We start from the raw sequence: 9,401 nt of genomic DNA, 5'->3' as shown, positions 1-9,401 counted from the left end.
TTCAGGTTTGTAGTCTCCACTGATTGATGGGTCTGCAAAAGGGGGTCATTATCCAGTGAAGCCGGTCCTGAAGTCAGCCTTGGGGTCACTTGTCTGGTTTTGTTGCTTTCCTGGGCCTGGAGCTGAAATACAACTGAGGCCTAGAAGTTATCTCTAGAGAGGAACAGAAAGATCAGAGATGTGCTAGGGTAGGAAAGGTCACCCTGTGGGCAAGGTCCCACCCTACAATTGTCCTTTGCTAGGCACTTGGGGCTTCCCACCCTGGTGACCTGTACCTGGCCCACTGTCCTCGTTTTGCTCATGTCTGTCTAACTGCCCACCACAGAACAACCACGATGTGGGGTCTTTGACCTGCAAGGGTTGGTGACATAACAATCGCCTACAGTATTCAGTCCAGTAACATGCCATGCAGGTTTGCGTTCTAAGAGCTATAGGGGAACAGATGTTGTCAACCCAAAATATGTCTATTTGACATAAGGATTATTTTAGGCTGGTTAATTTTAAGAAACAGCAGACGTGGAAGAAGATCTGAAAACCAAGCAGAAGTTACCCTTTGTGAGAGACATTTGCATTTGTAAAGGGGAACCTCCATTCATAAGGTGTCTTCCTGGCTGTACCAGGAAGGGGGGGGGGGCAACTTTATCTCTAGAAACTCCTATCAGTGCAGAAGACAGCAACTTAAATCTGCATAGCAACCTTACCTGGGCTTTTCTTGGTAACCTCCCGTAACTGACCTCCCCTCCCCCAACATCTTTTTTTGTCTTTAGTGAAGATGGTATTTAGAGTGGTGAGTTACTCAGTTTTGCTGGGTGGCTCCCATGTATACTGGAGATACACATCTTATTAAACTTGTGGGTGTTTTTTTAAATCTTGTTAATCTGTCTTTTTAAAAATATATATATTTTATTGATTTTTTACAGAGAGGAAGGGAAAGGGATAGAGAGTTAGAAACATTGATGAGAGAGAAACATCGATCAGCTGCCTCTTGCACACTCCCTACTGGGGATGTGCCTGCAACCAAGGTACATGCCCTTGACAGGAATCGAACCTAGGACTCTTCAGTCCGCAGGCCGACGCTCTATCCACAGAGCCAAACCGGTTAGGGCTTAATCTGTCTTTTATTACAGGGATGTCTTGGCCAAGAGTCCAGAAAGGTAGAGGGAAAATTATTTGTCTTCCCCTGCAGAGCAATAAGCTATACCATATAGCTTAGGTGTGTAGTGGGCGATACCATCTAGGTTTGTATAAGTGCACTCTCTGATGTTCACACAAAGATGAAACTGCCTAACAATGCATTTCTCAGAACGTATCCCAGGTTAAGTGGCACGTGACTGTAACGGCAAACCAGAACCTGAACCTGACTCTGCACAACTACAAGGTCATGCTTTTTCCCCTCCAACCAGGAGAGCTTTCCATAAACAGTGTGGCATAGTAACAACTGGTGTGGAGCAATTACTGGTAACTGTTGATTATTAATTCCTCTTCAGCAAATATTGTAGTAAAGTCTGTGATAGACTTTAAGTGTAATATTGTTTGCTTGTGTTACTGGAAAGGGACTGGACCCAGAGCTGGTGTGTGTGTGGGTGTGTGTGTGTGTGTGTGTGTGTGTTCTTGACTTTGTGCAGGAAAGTTTTCACAATACCAGTCCAGGTGATTTTGAGAGTACCTTTATTAAAGCTGGGGACAGTGAAATGAAAGGAAAGGCCTAATTAGAAGCAACAGGAGAGCTCACTGGAAAGTCAGAGAAAAGGAGGCCTTGGAACAGGTTCAGGGGGGCAGGCCAGGAGGAGCTGCCACTGCCCGTTGCTCCCCTAATTGCAAGTCTCGTGGGGACCCTTAGAGTTCAGGAGATGCTCCTCTGAGAGGGAAGAAAGGCGTGGGCATGCTCCCAGGAGGGAGAGCGAATCTAGGTCCTTTGTCTTGAGGGTTTTAAAGGCTGAGTTTAGGGGAGGTCTTAGGGGAAGATCTTAATAGAATATTCATCAGCCTTATGCTGGTGCACCAAAATGAGATTTATTCCCTTAATTTCATCCGTCCTTGGGTGTGGTTGGCACAAATGGTACTAATTGGATGTCTGCTATCTATCTCCCTGATTAGGGTGATTTAAGCTATTTACCCTCTGGTTGGAGAGAAGTGTAAACCATTTACTCTTAAATGTCCTTGTTACAGAAGATAGGATTTTTGCTGTTTACTAGATGGCTGTAAACTGCTTGGCCAATTAACTATCTCAGTTTCCCTATTCCACTTGTCCTGGCTTATTGGCAAGTCTCAGGGGTGTGTGTGTGTGTGTGTGTGTGTGTGTGTGTGTGTGTGTTCTAAGAAGAAAGAGTGCTTGTTTAAAATGCAATTCACCAGTCTCTCCCCCACAAGAAAGAAGGAATGTTCTCTGGTTTGCTTAATTGCCTCCAATACAGGTGGTAAGTACTAAATGTTTCTTTTTGGAACAATTTATGAGAGAAAAATGTTTTCAAATTTATGAGGCTCTCATGCATTTTGAAAAGAGATTTTTATACTCCACATATTTCCTTCTTTGGTTCTTTCTACTCAGGAATTGGCTTAAAAATACAGTCCCTCTATCTGGAGCGGAAGGGTTGTGAACCACGAGTTCCAGGTCTCTTGAGACTGTCAGTCTCTTTCAAGAGGAAACACAAAGAAAACAAAAGGAAATAAAAAAAGAAATATAGCTTATTTTTGGCTTGGAACACAACATGGTTCCAAGATAGGCTACAGTAGATTGGAGATAATGAAGAAAATCCATCATTTACCAAAACTTACAGGGCGCTTTTCCCCTCCAGAAAAATGAACAGTTGGCTGCTGGAATTGCATCCTTGAAACAGGCATCTTAATATTATTTGGTCTCTTTTATTGCCTACTGACCAGATACCTCACTTTAAAAAACGATACTGATGTGTGATTTTGCCAGATTTTCAGTAAGAATGTATGTAACTTGGGAAGTTTAAAGTTATACATTTAGGACCTTGGAATAATTCCCCAAATTCCCTGGGAAACATGATTCAGAGGATTGATTTACAATCACTTGTTCTTTTAAAAGTAAAGACCTCCAGCCTGGCCAGCGTGGCTCAGCGGTGTAGCATTTACCTATGAACCAGGAAGTCACGGTCTGATTCCTGTTCAGGGCACATGCCCGGGTTTCAGCCTCGATCCCCAGTAGGGGGCGTATAGGAGGCTGCCGATCAATGATTCTCTCTCATCATGGATGTTTTTCTCTCTCCCTCCCTCTCCCTTCCTCTCTGAAATAAAAAAAATATATATATTAAAAATAATAATAATCCAAGTAAAGACCTCCAGAACCAGATCTAACCAAATGTCATTCTTTTTTTAAGGTTTATCCCCCTACCTATTTATAAACATTCTTTCAGCGAAACCTAAGGCAATTCTCAGCAATGACTTCATTGTTGATGAGGGGACAGGAAATGAATTTTTCAATATGAGTGTGTATTTACCCACTCTACCTTAGAGATACCCGGAAGGACTTGATTATCTCCTTACCAATACATTCACAGGCAAGGAGACTTTACTTCTATGTGAACTGAGTGTCAATCTTGAGGTTTTTTGGTTGTACTGGCCTAAAGGTGATTGGGTCAGAGACAGGGGGCTAAGAGCACTGTTCTGTCAATAGAGGGAGAAAGAGGTGAAAGGTTTCCAGAAAATGGTGAGTCAGTAGCTGAGCTTCAGGTTGGCAGGATCGTGGTTAACTTGGGGTCTTAATCTCCTGAAAGAATTTAGAGCCATCGTTTTCAAACCATGATGCATGGGGCCCTAGTTTAAGGCAGCATCTGGTGGGCCATTGTGGGGAGATGAGGCAGGTGGAAAGAGGTTGTGAGGATTAGCTCTTCAGCTCTAGACCTCACCCCTGACTATCTTAACCGCACAGCTTTGTTTCTATCTCCTTTATAGACTGAGCTCTACAGCACATATTTTTAACATAATCAAATGAAAAGGCTGAACTTTCCAGAACTCTTTTCAGGGGAAGCACTGTAAGTAGTAAGAAAGAATACTAAGGTTAAGTCCTTTTGGAAGAGTGGGAGTAGAAGTGAGATCCTCAAAAGCAACAATGAAGTGAAAATAAATGGCCAATAAAATGCCATCTCAAGAAAGTGAGTCCTGATGACTTGACTACATTTTTTACCTAAGAAGGATAGGCAGATTTGAGGACAGAGTTGAACTAAATCATGAAGATAGGGGATAGGCTGTGTATGGTATGGAAGTGGGGACAGTGGGACTCTTTAGTTCACAGCACAGCCAAACGAGAGTTTATGAAGTTGAACGTAGTGGGATGTGCAGTATAAAAAATTAGCTTTGCTCTTTAACCCTCCCAACATCCACACCCAAGACAATATTAAGTAAAATTTGCTCAATACAGTAATGCTTTAAGGACTTTAGTCATGGATTGATTCTTCCTGGTGAAAGCATGGTATTTGTTGTATTTCTTTTGTAAGGTTTGCAAACTGATGATGTAAAGTAAAACAGAAACATTACATGTTTCACTTGGTGATTCACCAGCATGGCTCTCAAGACTCAATAGCAGGTAATAGGTGCTGCTACAATTTATTACAGCAAAAGAGACGGAGCACAAAGGAAAAAGACATGCAACCGTGGAGTCCAGAGAGGTCCAGCAAGGCTTCTAGAGGCTCCCACAAAGGTATGCTCTTTTTCTAGCAGTGGACTACAGGGACCGATGTGGAATGTCTGCCCAGGGAAGGCCAAATGAGGTTTAAGGTCCAAAGCTTGTAGTGGGGTCGGTCACGTAGACGCATTCTGCTTTGCAGCCAGCCTTGGCAACCGAAACAAAGGACCCCGGCAATGAAACCAGGTACACATCATTAATCTTGGCGTTTGTGTAAAGCAAGCTCCAAAGCCAGTCCAGCACGGTCCGTTGCTTCAGATGTGTATAACAAAACCATCCATCACCAACATGAAAAGCATTCTGAAGGCCACATTCCCAGGAGTTTGCCAAGCTTCACCCATGGTTCCCTTGAAGACAGAAGTAGTAAGCCACCGGACTTGCTGGGTCAGTGTTTTTCCTCCCTATATGTGGAGGACACCAAATCTGGGGCTAGGATTGGAAAAAGGATTTCACAACTACAAAATCACGTACATGCGGCAGAGGCTAAAGATGGCTTCTGCCTCCTGGAGGCAGATCAGAAGCTGGGCAAGAAAGCCTCTCTCTTGTAGGTAGCAGGCCTCTGGTTGAAGAGAAATACACTATCTTTTAAGTCAGTGCTAATATCATGGTATTTGTTGTATTTCTTTTGTAAGCGTTTAGTAAATTCTTGTTTAAAATGTGGAGCCTCCTCTCAGCTACGTTATAGGAAATGCAGGGCGTATTTATTCACTCAACAAATGAAACTGAGGATTTATGTACTATTTGCTAGACACTGTTATGACTGTTGGGGATAAATTAGTGAAAAGACAGATGCCTGCTCTTGCAAAGCTTACAACTCTGGTGGGGGCGAGGGGGAACAGAAAAAATAGTGATTTGAGGAAGCTGTAATCCATTGAGTTGGGGCAAAGTCATAAAAGAAGACTGGTGTTCTACCTGGATGTCTAGAAAAAAGGAAATCCAAAAGTAATGAATGTATTGGTATCTCTAGGCTATTTTATTAGGCGTTGTGTGTGTGTGCCTTCATAACTGAGGTGACCAACTACCCGAGATCGGTTGGACTCAAGGGTTTCCCAGGATGCATTTCCAGTGCTAAAACTGCAATAGCTGGGGACCCAATTTTTTATTGTTGTTAATCCTCACCTGATGACATTTCCATTGATTTTTAGAAAGAGTAAAAGAGAGGGAGGGAGGCGGAGGAGAGAGACACATCCATTGGTTACCTCCCACATGCCCCACCTGGGGCTGGGAATCAAACCCGACACCCAAGTACGTGCCCTTGACTGGGAATCAAACCCATGACTCTTCAGTGTGCAGGCTGGTGCTCTAACCACTGAGCTACACTGGCCAAGGCTGATGACCAAATTTGCAGCCCATGACTATTTCAATCCTCCTCTGAGAACTCTTCTCTCAACCACTGGGGAGGGTCCTACAGCCATGTCCACCTGGCTATATAGAAGACCAGCACCTGCCCTGGCCAGTTGTTCAGTGGTTAGAGCGTCAGCCCATGGACTGAAGGGTCTTGGGTTTGATTCCTGGTCAAGGGCACGTACCTTGGTTGTGGGTTCCCTGGGCACAAGTGGGAGGCAACCAATCGATATATCTCTCTCAAGTCAATGTTTCTCTCTCCCCCTCCTCCTTCCCTTTCACTTTCTTTCTAGAAATCAATGGAGAACGTAATCTCAGGTAAGAATTAAAAAATAATTAATTAATAAATCAACACTCATTACTAGCCAATATTTATCTTGAGAAGTTGGCTGAGGAAATTGCTCAGAATCGAACTGTATAGTTCTATAGTGAAGTTTCTAGAACAAATCTAGTGTTTGATCTTTTGGAAGCCTGTTTAACTTTTCTCAGAAGTACCCCAATCTCCTAAGAAGTTCTCTCCATCTGCCGCCATTTTTGCATTAGCTAATTTAAATGGATTTTCTTTATTTTGTTACCAGAAATTTAAGTAAGCCTATTTTCCAGGTAAGAGTATTTCCAGTCTAGACAAACAGCTCTGGTTTAGTTAGAAATCTTTCTAGATCATTCCTCAGGCTTACTGAAATTTCTTGGGTATAGCTGGTGCCCTGGCTATAGAACTGTATTTTGATCTTCTCAGTGGACCTATCCATTAAATGTACTTCTAATTTTAGATTAATAAACTGGCCTTCTGGTTCATTTTGGCATCATTTTTAAAAAATGCTTTAATTGGAAGTGTACAGATTCTGTTAAAACCCAAGTCTGGCCCAGCCAGTGTGGCTCAATTGGTTGGGCTAGCACCATTCACCAAGAGGTCACCAGTTCAATTCCCAGCCAGGTTGTGGGCTGGATCCCCAGGAGGGGGCGTGCAGGAAGCAGCCAATCAATGATGCTTCTCTCATTGATGTTTCTCTCTATCCCACCCTTTCTCTCTCTAAAAATCAAAAACATATTTAAAAGAAAATTAAGAAGAAGAAAAAAAAAGTCTGATACACAACCCTACCCTCTTTCCCACGGGCATCTTAGTTGCACATGGTAGGTGTTCAAAGTTTCTCAGATGAGTAACTTTGTGGCTCAAATCCTGCTGCACTTTCTAACCACAAGTTTCTTCCCACTTGACCAAGGTTAATCAGGGGTGTTTCTTGCAGAATCCCTTGCCTTTGGAACCACTCCCAAGCACACCTGCTCTTCTGTGGTAACCCCCGTTTTGTTTCCACTGTGGATAGCTCACTTTAGGAGCCCTAAACAGGTCTTAAACTACGCTGTGTATCTTAGTAATCCTCTTCACTAGGTGTCACTAAGGTACATCTACCCACCAGTTGGTCTTTTTCAGTCCTCTCCAGCGCTAATTCACCAAAGTAGAACTAATCTGACTTCTTCCAGGAGTTTCAGCACCCCTTACACTGTGCATCAGATATCACCTGGGTAGCTTTCTGTGAAGGGGTGGGGGTGGGGGTGGGTTGTGGGCAGCCCTCCAGACCTGTGGAATCCTATTGAAGGCACTTGTTCTAGAAAGCTAATCTAAAGCTCCCCAGGTGACTCTGATGCACTATTGGCCTACTTACAGCAGGTTCAAACCTGGGTCCTTGAGATGACTTTCACTGTTTTTTTTTTTTTATTATTATTATTTCTACTGTCAATTTACAATCTTTCAGGAACTTAAAAGCAGAAATTTATTCCTGACCATTTTTTTTTTCTTCATCATTATAATCAAATCAATATGGATCTATATGCTAGGTGTTGTCCTTACAAAATACATCAGCCACTGCTGATCCCATTACCCCAAAGAAAACACTGCTACTCAGGATTAAGCATGTATTTATTTTAGTTCAGTTAAAACATACATTGTTTCATTGAAACGGTGTAGCACTCTTTGCCAACAAGTCATACTGGAATTGTTGGCTTCTAACAGTACAAGGGGGTTTTTACACTATATACAGAAGATGAACACATGTAGGTTCTCAAAGGTCTTTCCTTATGCTAGATCACATTTGATTTCATTACACTAGATCACATTTTGATAACTACTGCATTTTGAAAATTTAGATCTTTTTAAATTTTAAGAGATCTAAATTTGCACCAAGTTTTTATGAAAAAAAAATAATGCTTAACCAGTCTGTTTATTGCAAATACAATTTAAACAATATTTAAAATTTTTAGTGTTTACACAATTTATCAATTTGTTTATATTGACATCTCTGTACAGGTAATTTTGGGACAATTCTTAGATATACATAATGTGAATTCATCAAAATGCAGTTAAGAAAGTTACAGGAATATATACATTTGAACCCAAGACCCAAACCTGACCCATGGAATTATATACAACCTATTTACAAATACATATGGACAGACAATGTATGTACATAGATTATCATAAATATTGAAAAATAGGTTAGCTTTAATGGATTACTGCTGTTCTATAAATAACATTACAGTTATAACTGAAACATCCACGGAAGACAGTAATGCAAAATGAGGTGACAAGACAGTGGTTTTAATACTGAAGACTGCTTATTAATGGGAATTCACTGTTCAGGAACCTCAGGACAGACAAGATAGCTCCAAGAAAATCATGCAATGGAATTTATCCTAAGCCACTGATTTTGAACCTCAAACAGCCAAAGAAGATTGGATAAGCCTCCCCGCATTGATTAGCTGTGAGGACTTTTTTTTCCATTCTTTCCTGGTTGATGGGATATTTCCTCCTCTAGGACAGGACGTAAACTTTTACTTGGTATTCTCCGATAGGCTTTAGATCCAAAATCAGCAATTCTTTCAGGAACTCCAGCAGAAGTACCAATTCTTGGTCTGAACTAAAGGCGAGGTTCTGGATTCGAAGGGAGTACCAAAGCCCAATTAAATGAAAGCAGTGCTGTAGAATCTGCCTTCTCACTGCCTTTCTAGGTGGTCCCCAATTGCTTATTTTTGTAGAAACAAACACAAATGGACCATTGGTTTCACCAAAGTAGCACTACAAGACGTCTTCCAGTTCCACAAGGGTCTTTAAGTACAGACATATCTGATCTATAAGCTAGTCACATATAATACAAGAATGTGTAACAAAAACCATGTCTGCCCCATTTCTGGCCCTTGCCTAGAACTAAAAATGTTTAGTTCAAGAGAAAACCTTAACAGCCAGATGACCAATTGATGATTCCATTATTTGCTTCCCTCAACCACTAATGGAATTATGTATATTAGATTTTAGACATTATGCCTGATGAGCAAAGTACCACATTATTTAATAATATATTCACCATACACCGTAACATACAATAAATGTGCTCTTAAAAGCCAACTAGTTTTTTTC

The sequence above is a fragment of the Eptesicus fuscus genome, chromosome 7 (assembly GCF_027574615.1).
Source record: "Eptesicus fuscus isolate TK198812 chromosome 7, DD_ASM_mEF_20220401, whole genome shotgun sequence".
Classification (NCBI taxonomy): Eukaryota; Metazoa; Chordata; class Mammalia; order Chiroptera; family Vespertilionidae; genus Eptesicus; species Eptesicus fuscus.
Note: the sequence above shows the minus strand (reverse complement) of the source record.